This window comes from Sus scrofa, chromosome 15, assembly GCF_000003025.6.
Source record: "Sus scrofa isolate TJ Tabasco breed Duroc chromosome 15, Sscrofa11.1, whole genome shotgun sequence".
Taxonomy (NCBI): domain Eukaryota; kingdom Metazoa; phylum Chordata; class Mammalia; order Artiodactyla; family Suidae; genus Sus; species Sus scrofa.
In genome coordinates this window covers 64,057,406-64,076,889 of record NC_010457.5, presented here as the reverse complement: position 1 = coordinate 64,076,889, position 19,484 = coordinate 64,057,406, and positions in this window count along the sequence as shown.

The window sequence follows — 19,484 nt, the reverse complement described above, 5'->3', positions numbered from 1 at the left end:
AGGGTCAAACCTGTATCCTCAGGGAGCTAACATAAGGTTCTTAACCCACTGAGCCATAATGGGGAACTTCATGATGCTTATTTTTCTTAATAGCCAATTGAAAGAATGGAGTTATGCTGCCAGATTTATCCAAAGGTCTTTTTAAGTGACAAGGAAAGCAGACCTACTAAAAATTGGATAAGTCAATTATTTGAGATTTTTTTTTTAAGTTTAAGAAAGAGAAGCCAAATGCAAATGTGAAGTATTCCTAAACTCAATAAAAATCATCTGGTTATTTAAAAATAGATGTTTCCTGTCTGAAATATGAATCTGAATATTTTTATTCATTAAGTCTGGGCCAGAAACTTACATTTATAAATGTATTTATTTATAAATACATAAATATATATTTACATATGTTTATAAACATACATATATTTATATCTTCATATATTTATATTTTATTTCTTTATAAAGGCAAGCCCACAACGTGGGCAGATGAACAGCTTAAAGTACAGATTCCCCAAGTCCTTTTGCCACCTTATCTGCCCCCACCCCTCACCTAAATTAATAGGTAAAATCCTGCAAGACCTAATTTCCTTTGACAGGGATGTCTGTCATGCTCCTCTGAATTCTTTATGTAGTTAAGCAGCCTTTGTTGTCAGTCTATTTGTTGTCATAGAAAAAGGTGGTGACTTCAGATGGGTTCTCTAGTGAATAAGATGTTCTATGAGTTGGAAATCATTAAAACTGAAAACATCAAAGACAAAGATAAACAGGATTAGATGCTAATATTTCAGTGCAAAAGAATATGACAAGGGAAATGAGACAAGAACGTCAGTGTGACTCTTGAGAAAATTCTAAGTCCCTAACTGGATTTGAGACTGATCTACAGAGCAATGTGCTTTTGACCTAAATAAAAAACCAGAGGTGATCCTAATTTTGAACTTTATTTTTTCTATTTATTTAAAGTCAGCTTTAAATAAATATGATGATATTATTTAATTGGGCTACATTTTCCCGTACTGGACATGGCCAGGAGCTTAGTACAGGCCTAAGCGTTTGGCCAGCGGAATGCTGTTTTCTGATGCCATTCTCTCCTTTTCTCTGCAGCTGTTCTGCATAGCGTGGGAATGACACAGAAAGTGACTGGGGCCACCACGTACTATGCTGGGCAAACAATAAACTGTGAAAGTTTGACATGGGACTTGCAAATCTGAGAAGAGAAAATTTTGAGGCTGCAAGTGATAAACGAGGTCCTAAGAAGAGGAGTTCATGAAACTGAGGATGCCATAAAAGAAGGAAAAATGAGGATATTACTTTTACTTGGGCAGTACTTAATTATGTGCAGCTACTTCTCAAGTCTGGGGAAAGAAAAAAAAAATCCATGAAAAACTTACAGTTTAATAGAAAAGCACTGCTAATTAGAACATAACAAGAAAGTAATACTTAGGTTTTATAATATGGCCTGTGACTATGTAGACTGAAGGGATATGTGCCAATTATAGTAAAACAGAGTGGTGTTAAGAGGGAAAGATTTATGAGTGAGGAGAATTTTGAAACTTTGAGCTCCGCTTCAAAGTAATAGCAGATATGGATTTCTGGAAAACAGGAGGAAAAAGTCTGTGACTTATTTGATAGTCTAGTCATGTTTGTTGTCATTTCCCTTTAACAAGTTAGATATCTATTATACATAAAATTACACGTTTTTTCCAAAGATAAGATTATCCTTGCAATTTACAATGTATAGTGCCTAGAACAATATCACACTAAGATAGAAATACAAGCTTTATAGCTGATAATAATCAGTTAGATGACAGACATGCATAAGAAGGCTAGCACTTGCTCAGGAATGACCCTGCTGATAAGCATCATGGGAAATGTTAATATTCTCCAAACCTCGATCATTTAACCCAAATCTCAATGAGTTTTACAATAGCCCATACCATTAACTACTTATTTAATAATTTTCTCTAATCAATTCAATTGTGTTATTTAAATGCCTTAAAAACAGTATAATCAGTGTCACTCCCCATGAATCAAAGTAGCAATGAAAACAAACACAATACAGAATGCTATGATTAATTTGGAAATTAAAATATAAAATGAAATCAATAATAAATATAATCTGCTTACTTTCTACCTAAAGGTGAGTGTGTCATTAAAAACAATGACGCTATCGATTGTATAATAATATTAAATGTCATTAGGTTAGATGATACCTAGTAGAAGAAAAAATTGGGGTTTCATATCAGAAAGATAATTGCATTTTTTACTTTGAGGCACACCAGGAATAAAAATTCCATCTCACACATGTATCTACTGAAAAAGAGCAAGATATTTCATCTAACTCCTCTGATAGGTTTAGATACTGAGAACTAATTACTAATCATATTGATATGAGATTCTTTTGCAATATAGTCTTATTCCAAGAAACCATATGAAGCAATATCCCAAACCTGTTCTTTTGAATCTGTCCTATTCATGGACTGGTGCAAAAAGCATTTCTTATTCACTCACTTTTACCATCTGGTTTTGAAAAATATGCATAAACATCTTTTATCAATTATTACAAATATATCCTTCTAATAGTCACCATATTTCCAACCTTAGAGTCAACGTTGAGCTCTCTCTCTCTCTCACTCTCTCCTCCTCATACCCACACCCAATCAATCATAAATCTATATGAGCCTTTCCTTTGAAATTATAAATGTAGAATACAACCATTTCTCCTCAGATCCATCACTAACACCCCATCCTAAGTCACCATCAGGTCTCCAGTGACTATTGTCACAGCCTCCTAACTGGTCTCCTGGCTTGTAATTTTGCCTCCAGAACATAACTACTGATTTTTCATATATAGCCCACCTTATTATTTTAAAATACAAAATCATATCACTTTGCCCCAAACCCTCATCTACTTATAGTACAAGCCACAGTCTTTAAAGTGGTCTACAAAGCCCTATAGAATCTTATTTATTGGTCCCTCTATTCTCATATAAAGTATGGTTCTGAAGTCCACAGATTTTGTGTTCACTGCCTTATCACCTGAGCCTAAAACTGTTTTTGATACGTGTACAATAAATATTTATTGAATGTATGAATATACTTTTAGTGAGCTGTTAAGTGAACTGCTAACCAGGTCTGAGTTGAGAGACTCCAACACCTTATAGCTCCAGTGTTAATCTCCCTGCATCCATGTGATTCATGTGATCGTTTAAAGGAACAGTGATAGAAGTATGCATTGCAAGAATAATGGTTATTGTTTAAACAAACATACAGATATGCAAGATGTATTCCTATGTCCATTCTAAGAAAGTACATGATTTTTCATGTTAGAAGTTTTATTTGGAAAGCCCTGGAGTTCTTCTCACATTACATATAGTCAAGTGCTGAGTTCTTAATGCAAAACCTTATATTCATTGTCTTCTCCTCAGAAAACTGAGGGGGAAAGTTGAAAGCCCAATGGCGCGAACATAAAAGGAGTGACAAATCAAACCCTTTGATCGATTACTTCTAATTGCTGGTGCACATCTAAAGTAACTCAAAATTTTCTCATATATATCACAAGTAGATTTTATTGTCTAAGTTTAGAGGTATAAATTGAAAAACTGCAGAAATTAAAGATACCAGCAATTGGAGTGGGCTACATGGTCAGCCTTTCTGAACAGTTGATACTGGAAGTATTGGTAATTCCTGGGTCTAGGTAAACAGGATTATCATGATGCTCCCTACTTTTTCTTTATTACCTTTATTCTAAAGCAATACTACATATGAAGCTTTAGGTTTGATATGGTGGTTATTTTTCCTAAACATTAAAACACTTGCATAGCTATTAAAATAAAATAAATCTCTTCATCACCTAAAATCATCCAGATTGCCTCCAGTTCCAATTGTGTCACATCTTGGAAAACACTGTTCAAGATAGCACTATCCAATAGAAAATGTATTACAAGCCACATGTGAACCACACCTGCAATTTTAAATTGTTAGTAGCCACAAATCACAAAAGTAAAAAGAAACAAGCAAGATTACTTTGGATAATATATTTTATGTGCTCCAATACATCAAAACATTATCACTCAAATATATAATCAATATAAACATGTAAGATATTTTTAATACTAAGTCTTTGAAATCCATATATTTTATACTACGGCACATCTCTATTTCTTATCACCAAATACCATCATTAAAATTTAACCCTAGTGTCCCTAAGTTTAATCAGAGTATGTAACAAGGAGAGTGTACATCATACAATTATTTCGTTGTCTTGTTAGCTATGCCTTGGGATCCAGTCACCCGAGCTATTCTGGGGTATCTAGAATATGTATCACATGTGTTTGTAGACAACTCCTCTGGTATTCTTACTCTCTGGCTTCCACATCAATGCTTGCTGCCAAATCTGTTGATAGAGAAGGCATCTTGACATTGCTCCACTGCTGCCTTGGGCTTCCTGGTCTCAGCCATTGCCCAAATGAGCTATGTAGTTAACTGGGATGCCAAGCATGTTGCCAAGCCTAGAGGCAAGAGCAGGGGATGCAGAGCAACCCTCTCCCCTACTCTGGACCCAAAGCACATTGAGGGCTGCAGAACTTCACCAAGTCTCTCAAGGGAAAAACTCTTCACCTTATCATGCTAACCCATATCTTAGGGGGAGATCATAGTCAGCTTCTGAAGTCCACATGGGATGGACACAACACGTTCCCATCCCTCACTATACTCAACCCTCTTCCATCTTCTTCAGTCAAAAGGTAAATTCCTACAGAGTTTACACAGAAGAATGGTGATGGGAAGGTGGACCGCCTCATTTCTGCCAGGGGTTAAGTGGGATCACACAGTTTAGAAGTATCTTTCACTTTCATGTCATCTTGTTCATCCTCAGACAAAGCCATTTATCATTTCATGATGAGCTAATATATACATTTGCATTATAATATGTAAATAACATCCTACTAGAGTACCTAGTATAATTTTACATAGAAAATGTAATGTTGGAGTTCCTGTTGTGGCTCAGTGGTTAACGAATCCGACTAGAAACCATGAGGTTTCGGGCTCAATCCCTGGCCTCCCTCAGTGCGTTAAGGATCCAGCATTGCCATGAGCTGTGGTGTAGTTTGCAGACACGGCTGGGATCCTGTCCTGCTGTGGCTGTGGTGTAGGCTGGCAGCTGTAGCTCCGATTCGACCTCTAGCTTGGGAACGCCTGTATGCTGTGGGTGTGGCCCTAGAAAAGACCAAAAAATAAAAATAAAAAATAAATTAAAAAATATGTCAGTTGATAAATCTGCAAATTTATGTCTGTTGATGAAATGGAAATTGAGGGACATGTTTTTAGATAGGTGAATTGGTAAGAACATAAATTCACTATACTTTTGTCTAGACACAGAGACTTTGCTTTCAATCAGTTAGAAAAACTGAAATAATGCTTTGCACTATTGCTATCCTCTCTCTTCCTGAAGTATTTAATTGAGCTATATATAGCCCAGTGGATGTAAATTATATTATGTTGTGTTTTGCAGATTAAACATTGTAAATACATCAGTTAGCACAGAATTTCAACAACAATGCCAGTTGTCCACTGGAACTAGCAGAAATAGGCTTTGGAAAACGCAGAATCCAATCAGTAATGGTAATGCAATAGCACACAGTATTAAGAATGTAAATGCTTTTTCTTCCTTTATTGGTATCATTTTAACAAACAATTTAATGGACATTAAGCTGACCTAGTTTTATTATTGTATAAATACCTACTAGAGAATATGTATTATGTGATTAAATATTACAAGACAACTCAGTTCATTTCTCAAGGAGCTAATAGTCAAAAGTATGATAGCTTTTATGTATCATACTGTCTTGTCAATTACTGATTGTAAGTTCATACTAAAAAAGTACATCTCACATGGAGTTCCCGTCGTGGCTCATTAGTTAACAAATCCAACGAGGAACCATGAGGTTGTAGGTTCGATCCCTGACCTCGCTCAGTGGGTTAAGGATCCAGCGTTGCCATGACCTGTGGTGTAGATCACAGATGCAGCTCAGATCCCGAGTTGCGTGGTTGTGGAGTAGGCTGGCGGCTGCAGCTCCAATTAGACCCCTAGCCTGGGACCCTCCGTGTGCCACGGGTGCAGCCCTCAAAAAGACAAAAAAAAAAAAAAAAAAAGTAAGTCTCACAAATAGGTCTGGATTCTTAGCTTAGAGCATGGACTCTGGAGTGAAAGCGGCTGGGTTTAAATCTAATTGCATTGTTTTCACATCTATAAAATGGGGATAATAACAGAGCCTCAGCAGAGTGTTATGAAAATGAAATAAGTATACTGTAAATTGATATTAATATGATGGAAAAGAGTAAATCTCACTATGTTAAACACTGAGGAATTTAAATGAAAACATGGATGTTTAGGTAAGTTAGAAGAGCAGTGTGAAGGAAAACCACTTAAACTGAGCATCTCTGGAGAATGTGTAGGTGCCTAACATCCTGCAAAGCTACTCAACGACAGTGTTTTATTGTGACATAACACATTTGTTTTGTAATTTACTACAGGCAGAATTCGGAAGAAAGCATTTCAAACAATTTTCAGTCAATGTTTAGAGGTTTCAAAAAAATCTCTTTTTCAGAAATGAACTCTGGAAAAACAGTTGAAATGACTGGACTTTTCATGTTAAAAAAATCACTATAAGGAAAGGAGGGCTATGGAACCCTTGTGACAATGTTTATAGGCCACAGTACTCTGAATCTAGCTACAGGCCACCACTGTATTCTCTATCCAAGACAATTCCAGTTTTATCTCTTTGTCTCATCTACTTGCATTATAAAAGACCTAAATGAGAGACTTTTGATAGGATCATTTTAACAGTATTATATCACTATCAGTGATTTTAATGAGCTTTTTGTACTTTTACAAGAGTTGAATGACTTTGAGAGCTCCAAATTAAAAGATCATGTTTAGCTTTCCAAGATCAAGTCACCTACCAATTTATCTATGTATCTATCTATCACCTAATTATCATCTATTAAGAAGCAATAAATTTGGTTCAAAATTGCTTTAAAGTAACCCTTGGTGCTAGAGATTTGGGACAATTTCTTTTTCTTTTTTTTATATTTTTACAGCTGCAGCATATGGAAATTCCCAGGCTAGAGGTCTAATCAGAGCTGCAGCTACCAGCCCAAGCCACAGCCCTGGCAACACCAGATGAGCCACATCTGTGATCTATACTGCAGCTTATGGCAACACCTGATCCTTAACCCACTGAATGAGGCCAGGGATCTAAACCTGCATCCTCAGAGAGACAACATTGGGTCCTTAACCCCCTGAGCCACAATGGGAACTCCTGAGAATATTTCTTGATGGAACTGTTCCCTGGTTTATAATATATCCTATTGACTGACATGGGGGGGAAATAACACAGAATCAATTTTAAAGGGAAAAAAAGTTTGCCATTTATTTATAAGAGCCACATTTCAAGAAGGAAGAGAGGGATCACTCAACAGCCAGAAGCTGGAGGAATCCACAGCCCAGTTCCTTAATGTACCACACGCGAGCCTTCTTTTGTACATGAGGGCTATTAAAACACATTCTAAGAGTTGCCTTGTGGTCAACAGGGAGTGTAATCGGCTCATTATTCTCAAGAAATAAAGAAGACCCATGACACTCTGGTAAGAAGAGCTCTCTTGACCTTCAGCAGGGGTGAGGAAGGTGGACCTCTTTTACATTTATTAATTGACAATTTAATTTAATTACTAATTTAACTGCAGTTGAGAGTGGCAGAATAATTTGTTCAATAAAAATTGGGAATCTAATGAGAGTCAAAGTGTTTGTTCAGGGGAATACAACTTTGAAGATCTCTGAAAATTTATATAGTGGTCATAATTTTCATCTACGGGGACAAAACATTAAGAGTCTCTTCGGTGGCTGGATTTGAAGTTTTGGAATAAGTGACATGAATTTTTGTTGATTATGGAAGCTGTTCTGGTCTAAAATGCAATTCAGTGACATACTGATGAAGAAAAATCTTCACCTGCTCACACATAACTTTTAATGAAGCTGCCCAATACAAGCTGCTCACTCTAAGGACTCCAGTCTACTTGTAATTTCCTACAAAGTAAATTTACTTGGGTACTGACGTCAAAAATACAACTCTATCAATGTCACCTTTATATCAGCAAACAGATTAAACGCTTCTAATAGCCAGCATAATGACATTCTGTATGGTCTAGATCACATTTGTGATAGTATATTTGATACAGTTGTAAACCTTAGAAGAATATGCCTGCCTAAGAGAATAGCTTTTTTTCTAGTCTTAAACACGTTACAGTTGCCAGTGTAAATCACTTGTCAGTCTATGGCAAATGTAACACTGTTTTAATCTGAAAAAGGGGAGAAATAAAGTACAGATAATCTTTTTGACCATTTTCTTGGCACCATCATACATTGGAGACTGACAGGTCCTTCACTTGAGTGACAGGTGTCCTTTGAAATGCCTGTGAATCAGTATCTGTACAGACTGTTGAAATGCATATTTCCATCCTTATCGTAAAGGCATGGATGGGCAAGATAGGTGCTGTTAACATTGCAAATAGCTCCAGAATTATTCATTGTCAGCTCCAGGCAAAGAATAGGAGGAAAGTTTTATTATTCACCATGCACAATAGCAGGATGCTTAATGATTCTCAGTTACCTTGGCAGAATTGTCTGTCGACTTCAGGCACTAGCAGTGGGTGACACAGGTCTGGCCAAGTGTTAGAGCAAGATCATACATTCTGGTCCCATTTTAATTTCTAATACATTAATCTTTCCCTCCCAGATGCACAATGAATATTCCATAGACTCTTGTTTGTCAGAAGCTGTCTGGCTTTCATCTATTCAGGTGGTTTCATTGACTGTGAAAGCGTGCTTCAAAGGCCTGATCAGTCAATGACAACTGTCTCACAATAGCATTGAGTAATGCTTCCCTTTTTTCTTTTCAGGCATCTGATAGACAACTTTGACACCTGATCTCTGGGGACCTTATGGAGTCACTCAGAGTTCTTAAGAGACTTCCCTTACTTTATCATTCCAGAAAGAATTGTCACAGGTGAATGTATCGCACTTTCTCAGGAGCTGAACCTGACCCTTGAATCCATCTCATTTGCACTGAAGGTTTCACAATGAATTAAAATGGATTAAGTTGGCTTAATGCTGTTTTACAAGCAAGCAGAAAGCACTGTGCCATTCATTTTTAATTTTAATCCTTTGTCTTAGCCTGCTAATTACTATTGTTTTAAGTTCATTATCCTGGTGTGCACATTGTTACTAGGTGGATGCTAATGCTTGTAAGCAGTGTCCTTACTTTTGCAGGTACTGACCCCTCAATTGTCAAATTAGTCCATGTCATTGCTGAACAGCCAATTCTGTAATCTACAATTCTCTCTTTAAAATTTTATTCTTCTCTTGTCTCTAATTAATTAAGCAATAACCCCATTGAAGCATCTTAAGCACAGACTCAAGTTCAAAAGCATTAAAAGGAGAAGGAGAAACTGGAAATTGGATATGTGATTCCTCTAGTTTCTCTGACAACCCTGGGTCAGAAGAATTCTATCATACCCTATGTTTTTGTCTGTAAAGCTTGCAAAATATGACCATAAAAGCCATCTGAGCTCTATTTCCTATCTCACAACTTTTTTCAAAATCTTCATTAAGAACAATGGAGATGCTACAGTGCTTCAGTTGAGAGCAAAACAGAAGGAAGAAAAAATTGCTGAGAAGTGATTTGAAAAGATGAACCCAACACAGAATTCATGGGACTCACTTCTGATATAGATTCAAAGTGTCTAACCTAATTTCTCATATTAATGTAAGCATTATCTCCACAACATCCCTGTGGAGGCCAGCTGGCTCTCTGAACATTTTCTATGAAGGAAACTTCACAACCTCACAACTGTGATACTCTGGTTATTACAAAGTTCATTATTATTATGAATTGTAATCTACCTCCCTCCAGCTTCCATCCACTGGTCACAGCTCTGTGTTCTGGAGCCACACTGCCTTTGCTTCATGATTGTACTTTGGATACCTGAAGTATGACTTCCCAAAGCTTTTTCAAGAGACTAAATATACCCAGTTCACATGCTTGTTCTTTAGATGACACAAATTTGAGACCCTCTTCTAATCATAGTCACTCTCTCCTGACTATGTTTCTCTTTGTTCTTCTCTAACATGCAATTCCTTGTCAAAGATGAGAAACATTTGGGAAATAAATCCTCCATGAAGACCAAAAATTCCAATAAAAACATAAGTTTCCACCACCAACTGTATCAATCTACATGGATCTCAATCCATTTGCTTGGCTTTCCTTCCTTCACAATAGAAGAAATGTCCCAAATCGTATGCACACTGAAGATTCTCTCTCCTCTTGCCCAAAGGCTTTACCCTAGCAAATGTTCCTACTCTTCCAACATAAGCCATTCCTCCCTTTTCACCAGATCAGTTAAATAAGAAATAATCATGTCATTTTCTACTTAAAAGTACCCTCTCGGAGTTACTATTATGGCTCAGTGGAAACGAATCCAACTAGGAACCATGAGGTTGCAGTTTGATCCCTGGCCTTTCTCAGTGGGTTAAGGATCCAGCGTTGCCGTGAGCTGTGGTGTAGGTCACAGACGTGGCTGGGATCTGGTGTTGCTGTGGCTCTGGCATAGGCTGGGCAGCAACAGCTCCGGTTAGACCCCTAGCCTGGGAACCTTCATATGTCGCAGGTCAGCTCTAAAAAAATGACAAAAGACAAAAATAAATAAATAAATAAATAAAAAGTACCCTCCCAACTTGATGACAAATTCTCCTGTATCTACTGCCCTATTTTTCTCCTCTCTTTTATAGAAAATTAGTATTGAGTCAGCATTCAATGTCCCACTCCTTCTTATATTACCTCCTCAGACTACTCCATTAAGATTGTAGTCTCACTGAAGCAGTTCCTGAAAATGTGTATATGAGTTCCATATTGTCGAAATTAATAGTTTCTTCATTGTTCTCAGTTACTCAGTCTCTCAGGAACATGCAACACAGTTGGCTATCTTCTCTTCTTGAAATACTTCCCTTAATTTTAGTTTCACCATGATATCCTGGGTTACCTTGTGCTCCATTAGCTACTTCTTCCTAGTCTTGGCTAGTTTCTCTCTCATTCTGACCTCTACACTCTAGAGGCTTTGATCCTTGACTTCTGACCCTCTTCTCTATTTATAGTCATATTTTAAGTGATCTCATCTGATCCCATGGTTGTAAATAACTTCTGTATGTGGATGTCTCCCTAAATTATACTCCCAACACTGGACTCTTCTGAGAGCTTTAGACTCACATATTCACGTTTCCACTCCACACCTCCATTAGTTTTATAGCAGGCATTCAATCCCTTCCATGCTTTAAATGAAATATTTCACTTTGTTTTCCATAATGATTGGTTAGATAATCATTCCCCCTCACCCTACCCAGATAGCTAAAAGAAGCAGAGAAGACATACATATTTTTGTTTTTTTGGTTTTTTTTGGCCATGCGCATGGCATGATGAAGTCCCAGGCCAGGGATCAAACCTGCATGCAGCAATGACAACTGTCAGATCCTTGAATCTTCTGAGCCACCAGGGAACTTTGAGAAGACTATTTTTGAGTTATCTAAAAAGCAGCAAAAAATCTGACAAGACAATAAAAAATTATTAGGTGAAAAGCAGAGATGAAATGGAAATTGAGAGAGGTACATACACGTGGCAGCTGTTGCAAGATGAGAAGAACAGCAATCAAAACTTAGATCCCCCAAATTTGAGAGTCTAACAGGAAAATTTCCCAACAATTTTTGGGATCCCAAAGAACTTCACTTCTTGGAGAGGAGATAAAATAGGAAGGGAAAAGTCCCCACATCGAATTCCAGCATGATTTTGAGTCTACTGGACTATATAGGGGAAACTTCTGCTCTTGAACTTAGTTTAAAGTAATCCTGCATTGCTGTCACCTCCAGAGACCTGGCTGAATAAATCAGAAATTCTCTCTGGAGGTAATCATCCTAAGTCCCTTACAGCTACCAATATTTCTTCCATCCATAGTTGAAGATAACCAAGAATACAGGAATTAAGACACCATGAAGGAGAAACACCAAAAAAAAAAAAAAAAAAAAAAAAGGCAGGGGGGGCAGTAACAGAAACAAATCATAAATACTTTAGATTGCGGACTTCTCAGAAAAACATTATAAAATGACTTTGCTTACAAAAGAGAAGCTTGACGTTATCAATATATAAAACTTTAAAAATTGACAAAACATTTAAAAAAAAAACCCACAAAGTTAACAGACATGAAATAAGCAAAAACTGGCTATATAATCACAAAATTAACTTCTAACTCTTCCCTTCTTCCAAACTCTCCTCCCCACCCAATCTCCCCATTTTAGGTAGATTAGGCTTTTCTCTGTTACTCAGATTGTAGCCAAGATGACACTTCCTTCATCTTTAACATTTAATCCATCAACAATGCTATATATTATACTTCCAGAATTTGCAATAATCAAATATTTTTCCAGCAACTATACTGCTATAATCCCAACCCAAACTGCTATAACCTACCATCTAAACCTTATTACATTTTATCTTTGTCCTATTTTAATTTTTCTCCATATGGTATCCAAAGAAATATTTGAAAAATTTGAATCAGATGATATCAATTCTCTTCCCCAAATCCTTCAATGGCTTTCTATGGCTCAGAATGGCTTACAATTCCTAATGATCCCCTGATGTATTTTCCTTATCTCAGCTGCCCTTCTTGAGTATATAAGCTTAACTTTGCCTCATACTCCTTGTGCTTACTGATATCTCTTTCTGGAATGTACCCTTTTCTTATATAGGGTTTAGTTCAAGTGTCATCTCCACATTAAGACTTCCCTGATTATTCAATCTAATTCCCCATCTCATCAATCATTCAATAGTATCTGTCTTGTTACTGCATTTACCATTCTCCTAAAATATATGACTTATTCACTAAGTTACTTATAAGACCTTACCACTCTGGTTCACTGTTTTACTTCTAGAGCCCAGAACAGTACCTGGCAAACAGTAGGGGCTCAAAAATATTTTCTGAATGATAAAATACTTATATTAGATCTTATTATTAGCATTAATGACAAATTTATTGTAAACATACCTTTCTGTGAAAGTTTATCGTTGGAAAGTCTCACTTTCTCCACTGTTTATAGTGTATAGAAATGAGAAAGAAAATGTAGTTTAGACTACTTTTAATGTCCAATAACTTATAAGATTTTACTAAAGTACCAGGGGATGCATATGAACTAGGGGAAGTATTTGCAGTGTATCTAAAAGGACTTGAGGTTGTGTCCTGATAAAGCTAAGATTACAGAATTGTCTAAATCTTGACTATTAAAAATACAGATGGTTGAGGATATATGTTTAAAAATTTTAAAGATGATTTATTGACCCACAAAGTATCTTCTGATAATTTTTTTATTTTTATTTTTTACAGATGCTCTCACAACATATGGAATTTCCCAGGCTAGGGATTGAATCGGAACTGCAGCTGCTGGCCTGCACAACAGCCACAGCAACTCCAGATCTGAGACAGCAATGCTGGGTCTGAGCAAAACTGGGGATCCTCAGACCACTGAGCAAGGCCAGGGATAGAACCCACATCCTCGTGGACACTATGTTGGGTTCTTAACCTGCTGAGTCACAACAGGAACTCCTGTTGCTTTTTTTTTTTTTTTTTTTTTTTTTTTATATTGTAGAAATTCTAAAAAGGTTAAGTTCAGAAAAAGAAAGTACTTGGATTTTAGTTAAGGATCGACAGTGGCACTAAAGCTGAGCAGACAGAAAGGGAGATGGCTTTTAGAGGAAGAAAGGAAGGTATTTTAGGGGGAAAAGAAAAACTTTCTTATGTGGGAAAAGAGGTATCTAAATTATATTGGGTTGCAAGGAAGGAGAAACTAGAGGGGTGTTTGAAAGGCAAGGCAAGCTCACATGAAACTGTCACTACCCTAAAGGAGCGGGGGACATGGTTGGAAATAGGCGGCATGAAATCTAAGGCCTCATGTTAACTGATAATTGCCAGTATGCGTGAAGTGCTCACTCTAGGGGAAAGTTTGGTTTGAAGACCCTTCCTGGGTTCCCACATTAATTCTCCACAACAACCCTGAATGTAGGGAAGGGCTGATTTTAATTCCTGTTTTAAAACTGAGGAACTAGAAATTTAGAAAGGGTTAAAGTACTTGTACAAGGCAACTAATCCTTTAGTGAGGAAATCAGCATTTTCACCTTAATCTGATTCTTAAATCCATCCTTACTGAACATTCTCTATAAAGCTGCTCTTCTTAAATCTAGGGTGAGCATGTTCTCCAGCAAAACCCTGAAGGTTTTCAGAGGTCCCTGTGTAAAATGTGCCATTGCTTCCCTGTGTGCGTGTGTGTGTGTGCGCACGCACACGCATGTGCACGTTTATGCCTGAGCCAGTGCTTCTATTTGTAATAACACGTTGGATTTACAGGGCCTGAGGTTTCCTTGGCAGGCAGCCATCTATTCTCACCTTCTCAAGCTTGTGGCTACAACAGTTGGCATTCCATTTTCCTGCCTGCTCTTTTTAGACATTTCTTCCATCTGATTAGTCATTTAAAATCTTCCTGCAGTGTTTGTTGATCTTCACCTGTTTGTTGCTTTTCCTGTGTTTAGAAGTGAAAATGCTATGTTGGTGCCAGCTTAATAAAGCCTAACGAGAGGTGAATCCACACAACCATTTGAACTAAGCAGATGGCAAAGCATGGTTTAAAAGCTGAATAGTTCAAGGGTGTGCCTGCCTATAAAATAAGGGGAAATTTTCAATGGATTTCATCTGTAGAATAAGGGGCTCAACATACCATTAAACTCAATCATATTAATTGGTTAATAATGATTTCAATAAGAATTTCTTTTAATTTGCTAACTACAATGTCAGCATATAATTGAATTCTATCAAGTCTCAGAATAAATTTGATTGTTACTATTAGCAATAACATTTTAAAAATAATGTACCTCAGAGGGAAGGCAGCCTACCTGTGAGTTCTTAATGGATAATAGGGTGAACAAGGCCACCTGGACCCCTAAGCTCTGAGAGTCAAAAATATGAGTCAAGAACATCAGGGACTAAATTTTAGATTATTCAATTTACCTAAGAATCACTCAAGAGTGATTAATAAGTGCTCAGCACATATTAGCAGAATGAGAGGAACACTAGCTCCCTTGACGTGAGAGTAAGCAACAATGACCAAAAGCATTTTACTGGACAGAGATAGACTCACTTTAAAAGGCAGGTCCATTTGCTTGTTTTGACACTTGATCTCGGTATCCTCCGAGATCACCATTTATTTTTAACAAATACACATCATAAGACTTCTTTTTCTAGTACTTACCAAAATGTGGCTCTAACACTAAATTCTGGCCCCTATTTCAGCCCTTTTTAGTGGAAGCTGCTCTTTATTCACATCATGCACATCTTTGGCCAGGGAATCAGGGCCAACCGTTTTCTAAATCCCCAATTTTCATGATCCTTTTTGCTTTCAGATGAAACTATTTCTTATTAACATCATTTGTTTAACTTTATTGTTGGCTTCCCACAAACTTTGATGACTTTAGTATTGGAATCAAGGTTTCCTAACGTAGAGCTCTCCCCACCATTTCTGGAGACTCTAAAAATATTGCAAGACTACCACTTTTATGTCACAATTCTGTACCTTTTCACCTCAAATATCATTTTTACTGTTCCAATTTTGTCACCTTGTACCCATAGCCATGTCTTAGACTTTTACTCCAAATAGAACATATTTACTTCTGAAATATTAAACTCAACCATCTTGGTTCTATCTCTAACACTCATTGATCTCCTTTTTATCTGACTTCCTCCTCCTTTCCTCGCCAAGTTATTTTGCTTTTCATTTTATTAGTATTAATATAAGTTTTTCTCTCCTTTTTTTTCAAATAAATGTTTTAATGAGTTGAGCAAAAGGGTATCTCTTTTCCTGGGAATTCCTATAGAATGGCTGGTATCTGCTCTCATTTTAGGAAGAGTAGAAAAATTCTGTGGTTATATTTTATTATCCAATATGCCAACTTTATTTTTTAAAAATACACTCTTTTGATCTTCTGAAACTTCCTAATCACATTTTGATGAAGTATAGGTTGATTTTTGCTCCTCCTACCCACTGACACCCTTCTCCCCAAAGTCATAAATGACATAGTTAATATGGGTCATAGATTATTAAACCTGTCTAGATATTTAATGCAGTGAGTCAGTCTTTCTGTCTTGAATTTCTACCCATCTCAACTCCCCAAAGGCCACTCTTTCTACATGTTTTCTCCACATCCTTTGCTTTCCTCTCTCTTGTGCCTTGATGCTTTTAGTTTGCTGACTTTACCTTTAAATATCGGTGTTCCAAGCAGCATGCCCTTGGCCCTTCTTCCTTCTCACTACACACTCTTCTTGGGAGTTCTGATAGGCATTCTTGAATTGCCTTCACTGTTTAAATGTTAAAAATTCTCCCAAAGTTCTGACTTCTTCCTTAAAGACATATCATCTACTCAAATATCTACTAAATAGCTGTACTATCTGCTGTAGAAGTATGTTGTAAAGCTCCTCTCTATTATAATCTTATAAACATGATCCTCCCTATTTTCCCCAATTTGGAGATTAGTGCCATCACTAATCAATCCCCGAAGCCAGAATAGGAGGTAATTAGAAAACCTCCCTACTGGACATCTAGTCACTATTTCCTCTCCTTTCTTCTTCTATCTTCTCTTTTTATCTCCACTGCCAATGGTTATTTGGTTACTTCAAGTTCCTTTTATTTTTTACCTTAATTACTACACAGGCTTCCTTTAAATTCTCACATTCCAGTTGACCTACCCTCTACCCTGCTGTCATCTAATTTTGTCACTCCTATGCTTAACACCCTCTAGCGCTTCCCTGTTGGTTGAATAAAGACCAGACATTTAAAGATGATATGTAAAGCCTTCAATTATCTGCCTCTTCCATCTAACTTCCTTTCACAATAATCCACCACACTGACATTCAAGCCATATCAGCTACCACCTTTTCCTTATTTGTAACATTCACTTTTGCTACCTTCATGTTTCTCCCATCTTCCCTCCTGTCTCTACCAGGATAACTCTTACTAATTTTTCAAAAGTCCACTGAAGTGTTATCTTTTGAATAATTTTGTTATTTGCTGCTATAACATTGTGTATCTATCTCTATTATAATTTGTATAATTGTACCTGTCTCCTTTCTGCATGGACTCTTAGTTTCTTGAGAATATGAATTGCTGCTTTCATGACAATCATAAGAATTTCAGATGATGCATAGCAAATAGTATGTGCTCAATTAATATTTACTGGATATACAGGTAGATAAAGTTATAAAAGTCAGGTGAACAGTGTATGTGCCATTTATCCTTTTAAATATCAGCTTTAGTTCCCATCGTGGTGCAGGAAACAAATCTGACTAGGAACCATGAGGTTGCAGGTTTGATTCCTGGCCTCCCTCGGTGGGTTAAGGATCTAGTGATGCCGTGAGCTGTGGTATAGGTCACAGACACAGCTGGGATCTGGTGTTGCTGTGGCTCTGGTGTAGGCCAGCAGCAACAGCTCCAATTAGACCCCTAGCCTGGGAACCTCCATATGCGACTCTAAAAAGACAAAAAAAAAAACCAAAAATAAATAAATAAATAAATAAATATCAGCTTTAGAATTATGTAACTCCCTATGGAATTCTGTGCCATTACTGAGGAACTCAATTGTTTTGCCTTTAACATTTCATTATCTTCATTTTCTAATGTTCTCATTGTGTTTAGATACAATCTCACTCCATTAATTTTACTGGAAAAAAAATGTGTAGGAGAAAAACAGACATAATTTTTTCCATGGGCAAGAAGACTCCATTTATTTATTTATTTGTTTATTTATTTATTTTTGTCTTTTTAGTGCCACACCCACAGAGTATGGAAGTTCCCAGGCTAGGGGTTGAATTGGAGCTGCAGCTGCCAGCCTGTGCCACAGTCACAGCAACACCAGATCCAAGCTGCTTCTGCAACCTACAACACAGCTCAGGGCAAGGTCAGATTCTTAACCCACTGAGCAAGGCCACAAATCGAACCTGTGTCCTAATGGATATTAGTCAGGTTTGTTACCATTGAGCCACAATGGGAACTCCAAGAAGACTCATTTTAGTTATTAACATAAGCTGAATGAAAAAACATAGCAGAGAAAAAAAATAGACCCTTCAAACTAAGGAAACAATTTACCTAGATGCCTCAATCAATGGTAGGTTATCACACTAGTTCCTTTATCAAGAATATAATAAGGCTCAAGAAAGACTAGCTTATTAATTAGTATAGTTCCTACTCATATTTCCTAAAGAGAGATGTGATAATATCTTCTTTTGAAGACTCTTTCCTTCAAAACAGTTAGCAGGGCCACTTAATGAATGATTTCAGCAAGTAGATTTAAATCTTTGAATCTTCTATATTACAGTCTTCAACTGTAATTTTATAGGAGAATTCTAATGGAGGTAAAGAATCTCAGTGGCTTTTATTTTAGGATGTTGTGCCAATGCAGGGTACAGACAACCTTTTTTTTGCAGAGTGATGTTGACACACATCTGCTCAGATACATTAACGTTTCCATCCCAACTGACTCAGTTGGCAGGAACAAGCTCACTCCTCTTTGTGAATACAGAAGTAGGAGGGGGCACTGAAAGCAAGAGAGGCATTTTACGATTTGTCAAGATATGTATTCCAACACTTATTTAAAAAAATAAGTACCGAGTCCAACTTGAGCTAATAAGCTAATGACTGCTTATCCTTTACTATTAAGCTTCAAAGCAGCTCTTAACTAAATGAGCCAATTATTATATCGCCATGTATTTTTCATTCCTTCCTGTTAAATCATGCATTTGGTGTTATGTAGAAGTTTTATGCTTATTAAAAAATAACCAGTATGTATGAGCTTATGAAAGGAAACCTCACTCAGATTTTTAAAAAGCAAATGAAAACCTTCAAATCTAACTGGTGCCATATGGTATACACAGAAACACTTGTAAAAGGGAAAGTTAAACCTTGAATATATTAATGATTTTTTTTTAACTGAAAGAAAAAATGCCTCTTTTCTATCTTTGTGTCTGAAAAGACTTCTGAGTAGGGCATTATGGAACACTTTTCTACACAAAGAAGTGAATTCAGTAGCATAAACCTTGTATTGGCTTTTATTATTATTATTATGCTTATTAAAAATACATGCTTTTGAGCAAGACAAAACATTAACATTATGACTTAGTATTGCTCTTAAGATATTAAGACTAAAAGAGAGCCATAGCTGACTTTTCACTTATTTTTTTCATCCTATTTCTCAAAATAATAATAATAATAAAGAGAAACAAAAAACCCCTCTTTAATCTGACCTTGATGTAAAGTGGTGCTCTGTAATGTTAATGTAAATACATGGTTTACTGCACCTGAA